General features: G+C 41.7%; 1 protein-coding gene and 1 long non-coding RNA gene across 3 annotated transcripts in view; one reads left to right on the forward strand and one right to left on the reverse strand.

Annotated features, from left to right (window-relative positions):
* The window catches only part of LOC143906000 (uncharacterized), a 186,266-nt gene that overhangs the window by 122,875 nt on the left and 45,798 nt on the right, over positions 1 to 17,593 (forward strand). The window lies entirely within an intron of this gene.
* LOC143906002 (uncharacterized) overlaps positions 1 to 17,593 on the reverse strand; it is a 140,247-nt gene that overhangs the window by 108,999 nt on the left and 13,655 nt on the right. For both annotated transcript variants that reach the window (XR_013259411.1, XR_013259410.1), the window contains exon 2: positions 1,857 to 1,956. This is a non-coding gene — a long non-coding RNA (uncharacterized LOC143906002). The remainder of the gene's footprint in view (positions 1 to 1,856; positions 1,957 to 17,593) is intronic.

Consider the following 17,593-nt stretch of genomic DNA (forward strand, 5'->3'; position numbering starts at 1 on the left):
ACTGCTAAAATTTAATAGCTTAGTACAAATATATATATATATATATATATATATATATATATAGTGTATAATATACAGAAAGTTCTATAATCAAATTAACATCGGTTCTACTCTTTCTCGGAAAGCCGGTGAGTCACGGTTGAAATAGGCGAAAATTTGCCTATAGTCGTCTAAAATATATGCTTGCTTTTTTTCTTACCGGCTTTTCTTTCGTTCTGAAGAAGAAAAACATTTTACTCCGTGGCATTATGAAGATCAATTAAGAAATCAGTAGCTACCTTGTCAGCTGAAACAGGTTCGAGAATAAACACATAATGCATATATGTGTTACGTATTGTACTCCTTGCAAATTCGGCTCTAAAAGGCCATTATTTCCTTAATCCCTTACCAGGAAAAGCTTTTATATATAACGCAAAGGTAAACATTTTTTAGAGCAATAGTTGAAAAGCAATTCGATACTAGTTTAGTTCCTCTTCTTTTAATATGGTTCTCCGAAGTTAGTAAAGGAAAATATTTCTACGCTCTAGAGAATATATCAAAATTTGTCACACATATTTCACGTCGCGATTCTTTATTAAAGTCGATTTTAATTCTCGTAAAGCACTATTTGCGATGACATATTACTCTCCGAGCTACATTTTCCAATTAGTCTTACTCAGAGTTAATTACCATGTGTCAACATGGTTGACTCCCGACCGAAGGGCCCAAGAAACGCCATACGAACTTATTAAACATATGCTCGCGTTTTTCCTGACCGCGCGGCGGACACCCCTCGACTTTGGAATGATAATAGCTCGTAATCCGTCTAGCCGTAGCGCACCGCGCACAATGATTGGGGTTGAGGGGTCGGGAGTCGCTTCCAAATTCACCTACGATGGGGTCGAGGCCGGAGCACCCTGTATATTCTATTTGTATACATCGTGGTCCTGGAATAGAAAACACCATATGGCGCGCGCAGGTGTACCCGAAGGCGATTAGGACCCGTTCGCATGAATTTACATTAATGCTCTTCGGGATTTACGTCGTTTACCGGATTTATTATTTCGAGCATGATTCGACGCTTTTTGGAACAGGTAGCGTTAGTCTCTATGTTATCCTGCGACGTAGTTCATCATCCAAGCCTATCTAATCAACGACCGTCAAAGTGTTTTCTGATTAGATTGGGGAAAATAGAATACGTAGTATAATTGAAGAAAAACAGGGACTCAAGATATTAATTTTCACACTTTCTACTTGCGCACGTATAGAAAGAGATATCGGAGCAACGATATGAAGAAAATTAATAATCGTATATAGGTAACAACTTATTATTTCTATACAAATTATTATTAAGAATAGTTAGAGCAGAAACTAACATGTAACAGAAAACAATATTATTTCATTTTATTATTTTGTAAAACGATTTTATATTATTAATTTCCTAGTTATAATTGTTAGAGTAGAGAATTAAAATCTAAAAGTTCGACTATTGGTTGTACGTTCATCCCATCTCTTTTGCCTTTTATTTTCATTTTTGATGCATTATCTTCAAGGAAAAAATCCGGAAATACCGTGTGGTCCTCTACACGAATGACGTCACGCAAATTTCGGGCTGATCAGCAGCACGCACGCAATGCCCACCTGTGCGCGCGTATTTTAATTTCGCGATTCTGCGGCGAGATTATCGGCCTACCGATTAGGATCCTCGTGGATATATTAACGATTTCCATTAGCATAGATCTATCGTAGATCTTGCATAACAATCGGACAGGGGACATTTGCATACATGCATACACGCGTATGAGTAACCCGTAGGCACTGTAGGCACACGTGGTCGAATTCACAGCGCGTGCTCTGGCCTCGTCTTCTTTTCTTACCTTTCTCTCGTCGGAATCCCGCACAAACTGGTTTCCAAAATATTTTTGGAAACGCTTCTCTCGATTCAGCATTAACCCGGAATTCTCAGAAATGCAATATCTGCAACAATACGAAATCCTCGATTAGAAAATGAATATGAAAGACCTAGCATTAATATGATATTGATGGTATATTTTTTTTTTTAATTCTCAATACATGATTTTTCGAGCCGTTCTACATGTATGACAATTATTGACCCAATATAGAATTCTGTGGAGAAGCACATTCGTTTCGTGACGCTAATTCGCGGCTGTAGGAAAAAGATTACCACCATCCAAGTGTGCACGCATTTCATGGCGTTGTCGGTGTAACGGGAAGACATGAGTCAGCTCAATTTGCCGATGAATTCCGTCTGGGAGAAGCAGGTATACGGAATCGGTCCGTTCGAGCATTAGCGGGTGCGTGCAGCCGATCGCGCGTGTGTGTGTGTGCGGATAGCCCGCGTGCGTCGTACGTACATGTATGTACGCACCTGTGTGCGAGAGCGCGATGATTGTTATTGCGTAAAGTCGTTTGGAAACGACGCGGAGTGGCAATTAAGTTGGAGAGTGTCGAGCGCCAATCCGATGCAATATTTCACCTGGACGCCTTATGACGCGATAAACAAAGTCATTATCGGCGCGACTTGGAGCAACGGGCGAACATAAGGCGGGCGAAACTCATTCATCCACGTATAAGTGAAAGAAGGAAAAAGGATCAAAGCAGATTGTTGTTTAAAGGGATTCGCCTCAAGAACTTCACAACACTTCAGTCTCAGCGTGCTATCGTTTTTCCGTGTCGTTTTAAATACTTGTCCGCAAAAACTATTAATCCTCTTACGATGAGAGGATTCTCTGCGGGAATAACCATGCTGTTAAATCTGTTATTTTCAAGTTCTCTTAACAATATGTATTGTAAACGTGAAGAAATAAGGTTACAATGCCGCTATTGACGTAAAAATTCGGTTAAAAAGAAAGATAAACGGGAAGAGACATTAAAAGTATAATCTTTATTGAAATTTATGAATATAATCCTTTTAAAGAATAAGATACACTTATATAGGATGAAAAATGTTTTCCTTTAAAATTATTCTACAAAACACTTCGATATTCCGTTTGGAGTATTTCAACATTTAAAGATCCATTCTCAGCACTTCAGATATTAATTTAACGTCAATGCCGACATACATTTCTCTCACAAATAGCAACGAGCGATGATTCTTCTCTTTCACGGGGATCAACGGGGGAAGGAGCCGATTCAATCTGGCTCCTCGATCGTAGGACAAATTCGACCTAAAGGGAGGATCAACTGTCACTGTTGATGAGCAAGGGCCTCGAAGGGCCGAGAGGTTGTGGGGTACGTTTTATATGGGAATGCGGAAAGTCCCGACATCTCGACGCCAGCGTAGAAGGGAGACGCAGGATTTTATGTCCCGTAACTCCCTCGGGAGCCCCACGTTTATGTTCTATCCTGTCATCATGATGTCCACCTACACGCCGGACAAAACAAAATACTATTCGAGCGCTTTCTCTCTCTCTCTCTCTCTCTCTCTCTCTCTCTCTCTCTCTCTCTCTCTCTTCTCTCTCTTTCTCTTTCTCTTTCTCTTCGCCCTTCTCCCTCACCTCGCTGTCGTAATAGGATTTCTTCGTCCGCGACGAGAAAATGCCACGCATTTCTGCGAGGAGGAAAGTGTTCAAGCTCTGACTTCCATTCTTCTGCTTTTATTTCGTCTAGGCGATGCGTCAGGATGACCCTGGATAGGAATGCCTATCGACTTGTTTCGGACGAGCGGATCTTAATTGCAGCCATACAATTTTACCTCAATTGGCATAGACGACTCTGAATTGGTATGTAATGAAAACGTATATTCGTATTTGCCGATACGTATCGACGATATTGTCTAAAATATAGCAGAGTATTGTCTGGAAAATAATCTTGTGTGTATATACTGTTATTTGCAGACTATATTTCTTATTGAAAGGGAAAAGTATAATATTAGGTTGGGCGCACAAGATTTATCGCGCTTCAATTAACTTACTTTCGGCTACGCCGCACTACATAACGTGTACAACCGTACCATTTGTTCGAACTGTTCACGCACGTACAACACCTTTCCGTTTGATGATTGTTACATTGCACCTAGCAATCTCTGAAAAATGAAATTTCTCTAAGGTATAAGTGCAATCTCTGCGAGAGGACTTAATGCAGGTATCTCTTTCAAAGAACAGACATTTCTGTTTCGCTTTTCTTCTATTGTTAGACATTTACTTTTTTTATAGACGTTACGTTTCGCGCTCGCAAATGTAAACCTGTATTCCCTCTGACTGCATGACCGTCATGTTTATTCATATCTGAGATGTCACTAGAGCGTCACTCCGTACCATTTTACACGTCACGTTTCATATCGATATAATTGACGGTATACCGGCAGTCCCAGCGCACTTAAGTTGCACTCTTCAGAAAGCACCGTTTATATTATTATAAAAATTGCTTCGATTTTATTGGAGGACTTGTGCAGTTGCGGTCCTCGATATTACGAGACATATGTTTATCTCTGAAATGATACGTTACCAGCCAACATTTGCCACATACATTTTTCTATATTATTGTATAATCTCGACCTCCTTTTCGTCGCTAGATTACTGTATTAAAAATGTATTATAACAAATAAGGTATTGTAAATGAATGTGCAAACATTGCTTGTTTTTGAAAAACGTGAAAACCTTGTGTGTTTTTGTATCAATTTTACGACAGATCTATTCTTAAGGTCCACGTGTAACACGTTGATAGATTTACCGTGACTAATTTTTCATATATCTTCATCATCCAATTACTACTTCCAGTTACTTCGCATTATTGTCAGTACTTCGAAAATGACACGCGATTAATCTCAATCGCTACCGCGAGTCGAATTTCCGCCTTACAAACTCTGCAACGGCACGCAGCGCTATCGTTGCGGCTTACTTCACAACCGAAGACCTTTTTTTCTTGTTTATCCAACTGTTCCTTGTATGTATATCGTGCAACCGGTAATTTCATTATCCTGAGTATTTTTTCGTACGTTCGCGCACAAAGTGAAACTGTTTGGAAATCGCAGAAATCGCTGCCGGAGGATTATATCTCGTACGATTTCTTGTTGAATCGCGTGAGTGGCGCGACGGGCAGTGAAATTCACCGCGAAATAAAATAACCGGGGAAACGCGCAGGAATCGCGGCAATAATTCTCTCGTTGCCGGCAATGCTACGCGCGATAACTGCAAAGGTGCGGGATGCAACGATCATTATCGCGATAACTTGAGCCAAGGCGTATCTCGTGGCGCGGGATTTTACATCTCATTTCATTCATGGCGAGGAGCTCTCATTGTTGGTACACGCGCACATTTTTCCCGGCGCGGGATCGGACGCAAGTCGGATTTCCGCAACTTTTAATTCCCGCTTAAGCGTTGGCAAACAACACACCGCTTCGTATCCCCTTGGCACGGGCTTTTGTTTAAAATTTAAGAGGCTTTCCCTGTAGAATATCGCCAGATTTCACGGCAATCCCCAAAACTACGCGTACAACGCTTTACCGTTTATAACCGACGTACTATACGCGCGTAGAATATACGCTATATAGTTGCGGAACTATAAGTTACGGAATAAAGAAAATTAAAATATATTTGCTATTTTAAAAACGAAAAGGCAAATTGGCGACGCAACGAGTTCGTCGTCCATATCAATCAACCCATATCGATCGTAGTTGCAACATTGCGCTCGCCCCGTCGTCGCAAATTGCGTTCAACGTTGGATTAAATGCAAATTTTGGCCGCAATTGGTTCGGTCACGAATTACAAATCGCGTATTACGATTCCCGATGTGTTATTCGACCGTAATTATATCACGTCAGCGTTGTTAACATCGCGCCCCGGTTACATCGCGCCGACCTCGACCGGTCGAAATACATTTCGTCGAAATACGTTTCGTCGCCCGTGAAGAGAGAAAAATGTACGATCGCGAAACACGCGTCGCACGCTTTAATTCCCGCGCGAGACCTTTCATGAAAATCATTCGTTCGCCATTAATATCGCGCGGCCGTTAACAGAGCCACACCGGCGTTACCGAAGTAACGGCGATCTGCCTTATAACCCGGCCGACGTGTTATGCCGCTACATCATAGCTATAATTTATTTCGTATTACCTCGCCCGTATCGAACTGCCCGCCGATCCCGTCGGCTGACTGCCCCGAGTTCGACGGAAACGCGCTGCGACGCAGTTTTACGATCGCCGGGGTCGGACGAGAGGTGTCATCAGGCGTGTCACTCGAACTATATGGTCGACAACGAACACATTCGTGGGTTAATGCAACGGTCACTCGCAATATCAGTTTAAGAATTCAGAGTGCGCAGAGCGTAAACCTTCACGAAATCGAATTCAACGTCGAGATCTCTCGAGGAAATATACGGAAAAAATTTACATACATTCTATTCTTCCTGAATCACTTTAAGAAAAGCTGTGTATGCCGTTGACGATATTTTTTAAAACATCCTATAGCTTTCTCTCAGTTACTTTTTATATTTTATTAACTTCAAATAATTCAATACCATTAAGTCTAATTACTCTTAAAACATTTTAAATTAATATTTCTTATACGCTTTCTGATTACGAGATTTAATGAGTTATGGCAGCCTTAATTAATTGATGATATTACTGCGATAGTCACGTCTGTTATCTTGTTCAATTAATTTATTTTTATATAAAAAGCTTTACTTCTGTAAGCTATGTCACGCATAGCTTTGTTATACTGGCATATGTCTCTATAGCTAGGAGTGACGAAGTAATTTAGACGGAACCTTATGTCACCGCACTTTTATACGCTAGAAATGATGCTGTTAGAGCGTAATGTCCTCTACACAATGTGTACTGTGCGCCGTATTTTACCGTAATAAACTCACGTCCGGTAATCGTGACGGAATTCGGGGCGAGATTCGGCCGAAAGGAGAGCGCGATTCACGTACGGTCCGTCTAGCACCTGCGATGATCGTCGATGCATGTCGCCCTAAAATCCGTCTCTCTCACCTTCTCAGTCATAAAACTGATGAGTTATTAGTACGTTAACGAGCGGCACGGATCTCTCCATTATTTCCGATCTGCTCGTCGAAGAGAATAACGGGGCGGATCGCTTCGCGTCGCGCATTGTTCGAAAAACGGTACGAAATTGAGTTTTGAAAGGGCCGGGAATATACGAACCGGGCATTGTGCCCGGCGATCGTAAAGGACGAATTACGATGTTGACAGTTCCGTGATTTTCACGAGATATTCATAAATGGGAGAACTGACGTGAACGATAGTATAATTGTCAATCCCGATAAAGTTATCTTAAATATATTACACGTTATGTGTCGCAATAGCGAAGTTAATTTTCTTTTTTAATTAACTGTTACCTTCGATCTCAAGATAGAGCCTCGTATAGATATTTCTTGTTAGTTGGTAGCGAGTTATTTCGCTGAAGAGGAAAATACGCGAGTTCATCGCCATTAAATTCAAGGACACTCGTTATCCACAGGTGCGCGTCTTTGACGTAATCTGCGCGCCGTATCCCTACGAGTGAAAACGATCTTGTAGCCTCCAATCGACCGTGGACACGCATAGAGACGGATTACTCACTTGCGCAGGGAGAAATTCACTGATTCCATCGGATCAGTTAGATAGCTTTGACGTCAATATGTAGACCTCAGAGAGTGTTCGTCGTCGTCGTCGTCATCGGTACAGCGTGTGACGTGTATGGAATTGCATCTTTTCACAGGCGAGAGGCTTCCATCGGCTTGATCCGTATTTACGTACCAATAAGCGTAAAATTGGCCTAACTGCTCTGCAAGACGAAGGGGAAGAAAGGGAGAAGGGGTGTCACGCAAGAGAAACGAGAGGAGAGACGGGCAATCATGCGTAATTGAATTCACCTTTGTGCGGAAGAGAGGGCTCCGTGCCGTATGAATATTCAATTCCTCAATTTGTCGCGCGAGCATACACGTTCAATTTGGTGAGAAGCGTCAAGGAGTTACGGCGGCGGAGCGGCGCGGCGGTTCAGGAGCGGTGAGACACCTCCGTCGACGACCAATTAGGATCGGGCTCTCGGGTACCGAGAGACAAACCGCTCCGTACCTAGTTTGACAACGTGTTTCCGTTCGGCAAACACGTTCGATCTGCCTTACGGTCTCTAGATATTTGTCTTCAAACAACGCGGTCACACCCACCAACGAGAGAGAGAAAGAGGCAGAGAGAGAGAGAGAGAGAGAGAGACCGATTCGCGGCGATACGCATCCGGCGTAACGAAAACGAACGTTTTATTAGGATTGATTGCGGCGCGTACGGCAAGTGCTGAGATTGTAACGACGAAATTTTATTGCCAGGAAGTCGGTCTCGCGCCGCACACGCGCACCTTACGTAACGCGCGTCGTTAGTTTCGCTCGAGACAAAGTGCGATTGCCACATAATGCGACATGCAATGCTCCATTAACATTTACGTAAAATATATATAGAAAATCTCTTTATATATGTGTATATCTCGATAATAAACGAAGACAAAAATACACGTCGTTCGCGAGGAGGAGCGTGTGTCATCGCGAGAGATTTAAATTCCGCGAAAATTCAACCGTACCGCTCAACGTTTGCGCTTTCTCGCGCATGAAATTCTAGCGATGTCTAGCAGCGATCTCCTCCCACGAATCCACCGTCATTAATTTCTTACAAACGGACATGCAGTCGTTTAAATAAACTGCTCGTGTAACGATTTTCCGGGCGGGCGAGCGGGTGGAAACGCGAACGTTTGTTTTAAAGAGAGATTTTCGCCGTGTTTTCCTACGGCGAGCCGGAGCCGGATTCACTGGCACGTACGCACGCACGTGTACACACCGAATGACTGTACTTTGGAGCGACTCCAGAGCCGAATTTACGCCGGTGTATAATGGCGTCGTGCGGGCATTATTTACACCCGATGATTACAATCAACAGCCATTCAGAGAAACAACCCCTCCGGGGCGTATATGCTCGCTGTTTTACTTTCCGTTTGAGCGATGCGAGCCGCCACGTGACCGCAATCACGGCGCTGTTTGTGGGTACTTACGCAACTGTTTAACAAATACACGGGGAGCGTGCGCACCCACGTTATTTTCGCATTTTTTTCAGGATTGTACGGATCAGTCGTACGCGATACGGGGCCTCCATGAATGGGTACTGAACGGGAAACGATTTCGACGATGTTCCGCGCGTATTAATTACGAACGCTTCGCGTCGACCGTCCGATTTTGCGTTAAGTACAACGGGATACTAATTTAATTTGCTATAACATTGTTTACACGATAAAATAGAGAGGAACGTTGTTTCTCATAAATAAATTACCATTTGGCAACAGCAATCAGATTAATATCTCTCTGTGTTTATACGCCATAAATTTCAAGTATATAGCGGGATATGTAAGATCGACATACATCACGCTAATACGTTACAACGAAGCTGATAAACGAGGTTACTCTGACTTTTGCATCGAAAGTAAACTGCGCAGAAGATATTGCTAGACGCGGGGTAGAAAATATGATTATGTGAACCTGTCGCAGAGAGTAACGAAGAGTCTGAAAAACCTGCCGCGGAGATAACGTTTTTCGCGGAGATGATGAATATTCAACATGCCTATGTACGCGGGATCGATTAATTTGTGAAAGGTCTGTTAATTTATACACGCAACGATATAAACTTTCCTTTTTTATTAATGTAAGTTTTGCTCTGCTTCTCTCACTCTCTCTCCTTCATATATTTATTATTCTTTCTCGTATGTGTGTGCATATGTATACACATTGCATTTATAACATATCTCCTTTGTTCGACCAACTCATAACAAGAGTACAAAATAAATCATAAAACGCCACGCGTCCACCAATTATTCATTGACATTCCTATAATGATTCCTTTTTATGCTATTCGTGATTGCATTTGTTATAAATGTTTGCGCGGCGAATGGACTTTCTTCTCGATGCTCAAATAGTCTCAGCTCACGTACAGATCTGGCGACTCTTCCCCCCTTCGTCTCGCACGTTGTTCACAGTTGTAAAACAGTACATCTAGAATGAGAGTCCCGAATAACGGATCGCTGTCCGTGAACATTGGATTTAAGTGACCGAGTGGCGCCGCGTCGCCTCCCGTCGAAAATCACCACGTCGGATCCTCGCACCGTGGTAATCTTCGACACGGCGATCTGCGCCTCACGGGGACCAACATTGTCGTGCGCGCGAGGAAAAGCCGCTGAGGCAGCTGCCGGATTAACGTCACTTCGGCTTGGATGGCCTATGCCAAGAAGCGGTGAAAGGTTACTCGTTGATAGATGAACGCGATCGAAGGTTTCTCAATTTATTTATGGCCACATAAGTAATGATGGACGCGTACGATCGTAAATAACAGAGACATAACCCGCCGTCGAGAATTTCCTATCTAAAGGTACTTTACGTCGACCCTATAAATTACAGAAATCAAATTTCGTCGCTATAAAATGAACAGAGAATTACATAATCGAGAAAATATTACCTCGCACGATTCAACATTAATTATCAGGGATTGAATCATGAAAATTATAGATCCATCTTACATCTCATAAAGTCAATTTGAATTAAATTCAATGTGTATATAGTACTATTATTACAATTATATTTTATTTTATGAAATATTCATCTGGCTGACTCATCAAAATTTGCTGTTCGATTAAATGTTTGCGCGTGCGTGCTATTCCCTCTTTGTTCCGAAAATATTTTCCGTCGCTCGCATCGTTGTACCTAAATCAGGTGGTACTCGTTGCGTGAAAAAACGGTGAATTTCGCATACGCGCGCACACCATTAGACGCGGCGCATTACATTTTGTTCTGCGTTTAATTTTGGCAGTTTTCGCCGGGCTAACAAGCGTCGCAGGCGCCGCAGCGACGGCACGTAATTAACAGCACTAATTTTAATTGCTATGCAACAAAGAGCGGATGAGCGCGAATTCCCACGGGACTCTCATGAGCGTTCCGTTGATGAACGATAATTTCGGCAGATTCGCTTTCATCCTATCTTTCTCTCCCTCTCTCTATCTATCTCTCTTTTTCCACCTACCACCTCCCTTCCCACTTACTTTTGCCACTCGTTGATTATTCGATTCGATTTCTGCGCGGCACGAAAAAGGCGCCTCTGCCTATACCAAAAGATGTGATTTAATTCTCGTGTATAAGCACGAATTGCAGGAAAGGCGGAGTTCATTCGCGAAACAAGGTTGCAATTCGGCTGTTGCAGTTTTTTCGCATGAGAAACACGATACAGACAGGCGGCGCATAACTTCCCCCGATGCATGCCCGAGCAACAAGGCATTTGCGTCTAATTGGCGGATAAAGCACGTTTTAAGGTAGTCGTCTCGTCAGGGCATGTGTTAGATAAAGTTTTCGATTTCGGATTTTATATCAAATTATATGATCAGCTTTGCAGTCGATTTTTCTGTGGCTCCTTACCGACTATTTACTCTAGAAAATCGATCTCGAAAATCACAAATTTTGCATTACTTCATACAGACGGCCAGAAAAAGAAGGCTCTATCACGGTTTCAATCACATACTTTTGCATTTTTTTATTAGATGAAGTGAGAAAAAACATTGCTTTTTGTACATTAGATTTCGAAAAATCCGATGCAACCATAAAATATATAGTTTACCGGAGATTTCGCTGCTAATTTTTTAGTTTATTTTAGTGAAAATGCGGTAATCGAGCAGACATTTTTTGGTCGAGGTGAGGTTGGGAAGACTTGGCAACGCCGCTGGCTAATCACTGTAGTTGCAGGTTATGGGGCTCGTCTTTCTTAGCCGACGTGGATAGTGATTGACACCCTTTCATGCGTTTTGAAACCCTTTTTCAGTAATTGTCAAAATTCAATCGAAAAGTATTTTTCTCACTTGATAACCTTTCTCGACGACTCGCATGATCAGCTGATCAAAACGGAGTCAAATGAAAAAATCACATAATTTGGAAAAAAGTAACATACTTTGTCACGTATGAAATTTTACACCATAATTCATAAAATTATTTTTCTCTTAGCAAAAATTGCCTGAAATATATTTCTGAACGTAAAAACCTACAAACAGCTAGTCACATGACTAGCACGTAGCGAGACGCCTACCTTAAACCCTTGCGCTTCCTGTCATGTAAATAGCAATAAACGGACACGCGAGCACCGGAATGAAAATATATTGCCGTTTGGAATTATTTATCGATCGTGGCGCGCCAACAAGCCCGAAGGGCAAGGCTAGCAGACCGCTTCGCGAAATAAAAAATTTCGAAAAAGATAACGATTGGATCGCCGACGTCGATGAAATGAGGAAAATACGAGATGGCCCAGGGAAATAGTATACATACGGTCTGGATAATCACATCGGACACTGATCGGTGGCCAGACAGGTGAGCCAGCGATGAAAATCCCATCAGGATGGTAGTCATGAATAAAAAATTTGTATCGGCCTATCAGGGCATCTGGTTGACCAGACACCCCGCATTAAGGCTGATATCCAGAAACACTCTGCGAGATTGTTATGCCACCCCGGCCTACCCTTCGCGTCGCTCTAACGCCCGCAAATTCGATGGTCCGGGTAAACTACCCCTTATTGCCACGCTGATCGACTCCGACGAGAGGGGTAATCGAGCCCGTGTTTTGCCCGTCATTTTTCTTTCGGGACAAAACTAGTCAAAGCGATCGATCGTGTATGTAAGAGAACGTTATGTCTTCATACAACACGTCTGTGAATATATATTCACTTAAACAATATTGTATTTACTACATTGTTCATGCAAATTCTATAAAAATAAATCGTTTCCAGGATAACGAGCTTAATTCCGAATTCGATTATCTTCTTCTTTGCAGACTCAATACACCACGTGCGCGTTGAACAGATATAAATGACGTGCCAAACGAATATAATCGTATTAAGTCGTCGTGACTAAAGTTTCCTCCCGCTGTTCCTCTCGATCTGACTCTATCTCGGTTTTTATCCGCCGGATTTTAATCTCGTAATGTCAAAGCCGTGCTTGAATATTGAGGATCATTAGTCAAACTGTCATACGGATATTAATAGTTCGCGAGTATCGTACTATGCACTCCATGGAAATGCATTTCATTTATTTCCCGCCCGGTAGAGTGACATTGTTGAATGACTTCGGCCTCTTTTCCCGATTTTTCGCTCCGACATCTCGGGTCTCCGTCTTACGCCGTGCTTTCGCGTCACAGCCTCTCGAGAATGGTGCAGAATTTGCACCTTTCCGCGACACGAAAACACTTTACAGACCATTGTGCCGAAGGTAATATTGCGGAGATCGAAATAGCGTTCGGCTACGGATGTCATGAAATTATATACGATTATAGCAAAATATTATAAAAATCAATTATTAAGAAATATTATGTAATTAAACATTTTGAACAAAAATATTTCTGTTTTAACGAGTAACGAGGAAAAGTGGGCTTTGAGAGTCAAACGCAGTTAGTTGTGCGTGAGTTAACGTTATTTAACATGTTTAATTAATAATTTAATTAAATGTTAAAACAAATTATAAATTGTACGTTTCGTTATTTTTATTCACATTTGTATATTGTTGTAACGCTTTTCAAATATTAATATTGCATTAAATTGAGAAAAACGATTTTCAAAACCTTATTTTGGTAACATAATTGGTAACATAATCTACATTTCGTATTTAAAATTGACGAAAAATATCATTTATATACTTTTGCATGGTTTTTATATTTTCATTTTCTCTCTGTGCTGTTATACGAGCTTTGAAAAATTGGTACGACCGTCGCATCGATGAAAATTATTTATTTATTACCGTTGCAGACATATATATCATTTGAAACGTAAAAGACCGTGAACGCGATTCATTACTGGAAAATGCACCGGTATAAGCGTTGTGACTCATAACTCGCGCCGGTTGACATGCGCCAAGTAAGAAACATACATTCCCTTGTAAAAATAGTTCGGCCGTTATTCTATCATCGTGATCACGGACACTTTCAATTGCAGCTCAATAAGATCTTATCTCATTATTTCATTTATTGCTACCCGTTGCTCGTTATCAGAATCTCTGGCTGTACAAAAGAACATCGCAGAGATAAGGTAACCACAGCTGCAAAACCGAAGCTCGATATCGTGCCTCTGGAATTCATCGGTGAACAATCCGATAAAATTGAACAAGTTTATATGCGTCCTTTGAACTGATTGCATTCCGAAGCGCGTATTCATTTGAGCATCGAATGTAAGGTTTCGAGAAAATGTGCGGAGCTTCGATAACGCGATTAATTAATTGAAATCAAAAGAATAAAAGTACTAGTTCGTTTTCAGAAAAATTAATTAATTAAATAAAAGAATATAAATTAATATAATAACACAAAGGTGAAATAAAACGTTCGTCTTACTAGAAGAATCCTATCGCGTAAAACGCGGAATAGATACTAAACGTAAAGTACGATGCACTTTACGGTGTATCAAGCTTATACATATAGTGCATCGTTTGACTATGTTTGACTTTGCAAACCGCGTGCAAGCATCAGACTGACTTCCCGTACCGCCGCGCCGGAGAGACACACCGGTTGTTGTATATGGAATAATTAGCAGCGTTGTGCAAGGTGTCTAGGGGATCTAACAAGGTTAGCTAGTCTGGCTAGTGTGGGGGCCTTACGTTCGAGAAGGCGCCCCTGCGAACCGCACTGTTGCTTGTTGGCTCCTTCGTAAAGGCCCAACGGTCGGATGACTCATCGGGCCCGGATATAATAATGCACACCACGACGATGATGATGCCGGTGGCGACTACGAGACTCCCCCTTCCATAAAGCTACCCCCTTAACAGTAACGCAATGCAGCGAGCCACGTGTACGAGCGTGTTCTTAGTCATCAAGTTATCCGGAACCACTACCTTCTTTTTTCTTCTTCTTTTCTCCCCATACCATTGCCACTATACCTGATCCACGCACGTGTAAAATAGGTGACTAGAAGCGATGTCCAGGTCAATGTACGGCACGAATTTGCTGCCGAATGCGTGAGTCATCACTGCGCAAACCGTGCAAACAACGTTGCAGGAACGGGCGCACTGCGTGGGCATATAGAAATACGTTCGGCATTTGACGGGCCGGTCTTCCTGCCGGAATGCGAAGTATCTTTTGAGCCGACATCTGTCGTCGCCGGTGCATACGTTGCCGGTGCATACGAATACATTAATCCGGCGAGTCGGCGGAGACTAATTTTTATGGAGCCGAGAGAATTTTTATGACCGAGAGATATCGCCGCCGCCACCACCGTCGGACCGGATGCGCTACATTTCGCAACTCGTACAAATGGAGTTCTAAAAAAACGTTGATTATAAAATTGAGCAATAGTGTATAAATAATTTTTTGATTATTTATCGTTCGCTAGAATTTACATTTGTTTTCTTTTCGCGAAATAAAAATATTACTTTTGTTATTTGTAACTCGGCAAAATTGTAGACAACTGTAACAAACGATTTCTGAATAAAGACTAGAATATACTGAGTTGGTCTTGAAATTACACAAAACTTTAGTAACCGCAGCAGAAATTTTTCACATTATCGTTTGACGGAAATCAATTTCGATATTAAGACATCAATGAAAATGCAAGCCAGAGAAATACGAAGGAAATTTATTTGAGTATGGAATGGTTTCTTCGTTAGCTCACGAGCGAGAAACGCCGAAAACTTCCGGGAAATTCTTCGCTGTACAAGAACCGTGTTTTCCGGATTGCAATAACAGAACGTTTTGTTCGTTCTTTACCAACAATGCGTTCGGTCGAGCGGCCACTTGAGCCGTGCGGCTGCGGGGCAATGATATATGTGTGTGCAAGTGGAACACACCGCTGCTAATTGGTTAATCGTGTCCATCAGTGCGCCAGAGAGAAAGATTCCAAAGAGAGGGAGGTCGCGGAAAGTTGAAGGCGGAGGCCGAGACCGCGCTCGTATGTCGAGAATCATTTTTTGCGTGCTTGTTGCACTGTACAGAGGCAAGTAGTAAACTAACTGAAAGTGCCATTCCGCGAATTACGCGAGTTTAAGCATGAAAATACAAATTGATGTCATTTGTCATGAAAATGATTCAGTAATTGACGGTTTGCTACTTATCTATTTTTTTCCTATTTGTTCACTATTTCTTCTGTCTCAATCTTTGTTGATATTATTTTCATAAACTTGTATCTTTTATATATTTTTTTTATAATTTCTTTATATAACTAGAAACCAAAGATTAAGTTTGATAGAAATGTGTAATTACTGAGATAAAAATAACCGAAAATATAATTTTAACATATACAAATATGATAAATTTACAGATAATTATCTATCACATGAATGATATATACATATTAATATGTAACGTGTATTCAATTACTCAAATCTGTCTTTCTCTCTCTTTCGCATCATCTGATCCTTTTTTCTCTTTGTCAGACTTCTCGCTCGTTCTCTCACTTTTGTATCCTCGTCTAAAGACCAGTAGTAACCGCTGATTCGTTTGGCAAAAACCTGTTGCCTCAGAATAACGAGGGAAGGGGAAATTGCACAATCAGACATTGCTCTCGACGAGCGAACGACGAGGTTCCTAAACGTGACGCATAACTCAGGCGGATGAAACCAGAAGCAGGTGACACAATTCCGCCTATGATTCGCGGGCTAAAGCCATAGCTACTGTGTCAGAAACCCCTTCGTGTGAAACCCTCGTAGCGCGATAAGATAATCACAAATAGCCGTATCGGATTAACGTTATCTACGAATATTGTCACAGAAATCTCGTCGTATACATACATATTGATTCGTATTTGAGAATATTTATATTAAAAATAGATTTATATATCTGTGGAAAACTGATTCCGAAGCGAGATAAAGAGAGATTCGATATTTGTCAAACGACGAAACAACGCCAAATCGTGAAATAATTACGACTGAAATGCAGAAAATCAATGAATCATGCGCTATTTTTATATACGAAATCTGATAAGTCTAAACGGAATTTATACACTATATACAGATAATAAAAAATGCTTTGCGACCTACACCGATATATACTTGCAACTACGTGTCGCGATACTTCACGCATGATTTAATAGGTGAAATCAAATAAAATCAGCGTCGATCTCTCTTAACGATCTTTCTAGTTTCTTTTATAAAGGAATCAAATCTAATTTGAAGCCAACACTTCATAAATTTTGCTTCGATTTGCGCTATTCTCTGTCCTATATCTTATCTTGAGGAAGCTAAGATATGCCTTCAATCTGTTTGTTGACGGTGAGACTCTTTCATCGGTGTCCCGCAGCGGGATTTTCCCGGCGGCAGAACGCATTTTGTTCTGGTCGAACGGGCTACTGAAACAGCTAGCTATAGCGAGTGCACGTATCCCTGCAGGCGAACGATGAGCAAGCGGACATTTGCTTCGGCGCTCCCGTGTCTATATTTGCGAATTCCCTCCATGCCAGGTCGGAAAAAATCCCGGTACCTCTCTAATTATTCATCATCGCGTCCGAGAGGGAAAAAACGAAAATTGGTGAGTCCGCTCGTTTCCTCTCTCGGCTAATGCTTTCATCCAAAGAGGATTCCAGCAGCCGCGGCTCCCGGTTTAGATTAACGAAAACTCCATGTGGCCCTCTTCTTTATTTCCTTTCGGCGAAAAATATGTTTTTCCGGAGTTGGCGGCA

The sequence above is a fragment of the Temnothorax americanus genome, unplaced genomic scaffold (genome assembly GCF_048541705.1).
Source record: "Temnothorax americanus isolate GAGA-0224 unplaced genomic scaffold, ASM4854170v1 Scaffold7, whole genome shotgun sequence".
Taxonomy (NCBI): Eukaryota; Metazoa; Arthropoda; class Insecta; order Hymenoptera; family Formicidae; genus Temnothorax; species Temnothorax americanus.